This window comes from Lathyrus oleraceus, chromosome 1 (genome assembly GCF_024323335.1).
Source record: "Lathyrus oleraceus cultivar Zhongwan6 chromosome 1, CAAS_Psat_ZW6_1.0, whole genome shotgun sequence".
Classification (NCBI taxonomy): domain Eukaryota; kingdom Viridiplantae; phylum Streptophyta; class Magnoliopsida; order Fabales; family Fabaceae; genus Lathyrus; species Lathyrus oleraceus.
The window spans coordinates 305,844,385-305,846,809 of record NC_066579.1 but is presented as its reverse complement, the minus strand read 5'-3'; the positions used below and the strand labels follow the sequence as shown (position 1 = coordinate 305,846,809).

The 2,425-nt window shown below is 38.4% G+C and overlaps 1 non-coding gene across 1 annotated transcript; it reads right to left on the bottom strand.

Moving 5' to 3' along the window:
- Positions 1 to 1,294: 1,294 nt before the first annotated feature.
- Positions 1,295 to 1,405, bottom strand: LOC127116506 (small nucleolar RNA R71). Its single transcript, XR_007801337.1, has one exon. It is a non-coding gene; the product is annotated as a small nucleolar RNA R71 (small nucleolar RNA).
- Between the last annotated feature and the right edge of the window lie 1,020 nt (positions 1,406 to 2,425).

The following is a 2,425-nucleotide window of genomic DNA, read 5'->3' as shown; positions in this document are numbered from 1 at the left end:
CTAGGGACTAAGGGTTATGAACCCTTTCGTATGAATATTCGCATGAGCTTAAGCTAGTTACGAGAATTCCACCCTTTTTAATTTTGAACATATGAGTTTTTAATTCAAACCTCACTACGAAAGTAAGAGTGTTTTTAGGCGTTCGCCTTACACTGAAAGGGTATATGTGAACGCCGAAAAACAGTTTTTAAATAATCAAGTCCGAAGTCACGAAAGTGATCAATGAAATTAAGAAAAATTCCGATTTTTAATAGCTGTGCAAAGGTAATGACCACTAATGAACGTTTCTACACGAGCGAAAACCGACGAGCGTCCCGTTCGTTAGAGGTAGGGCAATATGCTGGCGAAAGTAGGTATTGGTCATAATAATCTATTTTTCTATAAACTTTGTAGAGATTCTCGTAATAGAAATGTTTAAGTCATATGGAAAAGTGTAAGATAAGAGTCATAAGCCTAAGTCTTGTTTGCCTTTTATATTTGAAGTGTTTTTTTATACAATTTAGCTATTTTTTCATAAAACTTCTTTTTCAAATAAGTTGTTTTGACTTAAGTGCCTTTTCACTTAAGTCATCCTTTTTCCCCACTATTCGGCTGCTCTAGCTTTACATCAATAGGATAGAAATCGATAATTAACCACTGGTCTCTGAGGTTCGATAATTTTTAAAACTACCCTGACATTTTCCATACGCTTGCGGCGTGTCAAGTTTTTGGCACCATTGCAGGGGACTAATTACGTTAATATTGAAATTCTGTCTGATCACCGTAGAGACTAGAGTTTTTATTTTTATCTGCTTAAGTTACACCTCTACTTTTGTATACGAAGAATGCATTTTAATGATACTTCATTCAAACCCATTGACGAGATCGAGCGCTTTTTACTAGAAAGGCGCTGAACTCAAAGACAACTTGCTATGGATGAACCTATTGTTGATATGAAACCTTTGAAAGATTACGCGGTTCTGACGGAAGAGGAACCACACTACAGTATCGTGCACTCGCCTATTGGGGCAAACAATTTTGAATTTAAACCTTAACTGATAGATATGATCCAACAAGACCAATTTTCAGGGTTACCTTCAGAAAACCCAAACTTACACCTAGAAATTTTTTCCGATAACTGTGGAACTGTTAAGGCAAATGTCGTCGACTAGAATGCTATTCGCCTAAGACTTTCCCCCTTCTCTCTGAGAGATCGAGTGCGGGCTTAACTTAAATCTTTACCTTCTAATTCGATAACCTCTTGGGCTCAATTGAAATTCGTTTTTCTCGAACGGTATTTTCTGCCGAGTAAAATAGCCCATGTTAGGAACGAGATAAATAATTTTAGACAAGAAAAGGGAGAATCTTTGTTTGACGCATGAGAGCATTTTAATGACTTGTTAAGGCTTTTCCCTTTCCATGGGCTCGAAAATGGATGATAATCCACACATTTTATAATGGTCTCCATTACTCCACAAGGACGACCCTTGATGCGGCTTCTGGAGGATCCCTTATGAATAGTCCACAAGATATGGCATATAATATTATAAAGGAGATGGCTAAAAACCATCATTCTTGGGGAAGCGCGCGACAAGTCGTTGCTAAAACCACCCCTAAAGTTGGAGGGATGTATGAAGTAAGTCAACTTGATAACATGAATGCTAAAGTCGATGCTCTTTATAAGAAAATTGATAATTTGAGCATCACCTCTCCGACCCTTACCCTTGTAGCCTTTGTTTCCCTCGCGAACTTCAACTGTGAAATTTGCGACATAAACGGGCATACTGCTCTCACCGGAGGATCTATTAAAGACAATGTGAACTTCGTGAACAATTACCAATAGAACAATGCGTACTCAAATACCTACAACCCCAGGTGATGAAACCATTCAAGTTTTTCTTACAAAAACAACCAACCTCAACAGATTGGGGGACCACTAGGTTTCCAAAATGCTACCCTAGCTACCCGTAAGAAATATAATCTTGATTTGATGGCAGTGAAATTTACAGCGATGTAAACTCGCCTAAATGAAGAGTTCAAAAATCAAAACCTCCACATCAACGAAGTCCTTAGACATTTGACCACCAAAGTGGAAAGAATTGTCACTCAAAACCGAATGTTGGAGACTCAAATATCCTAAGTTGCTCAGTAACAAAATCCTAAGGGGACAATGAATGTTGTGACAACAAGAAGTGGTAAACCTTTGGCTGCCCCCTAAAGAAAAAGGGAAAGAGAGAGAAAAGGAGAAAGGAAAAGACATTGAGAGAAGTTCTAGTAAGAACAATGAAGAGGTTGTGGGTAGTTATAATAAGAGTAATAATGAAGTTTGGGTTAGAGAACCAACACCACCTGAAAAGGAGGGTGTTGAAGAAGTTGAGAAGGAGGCACCCTATGTATCCCCCCGCTTCTTATAAACCACTCATCCCCTTTCCGTAAAGATTTGTGA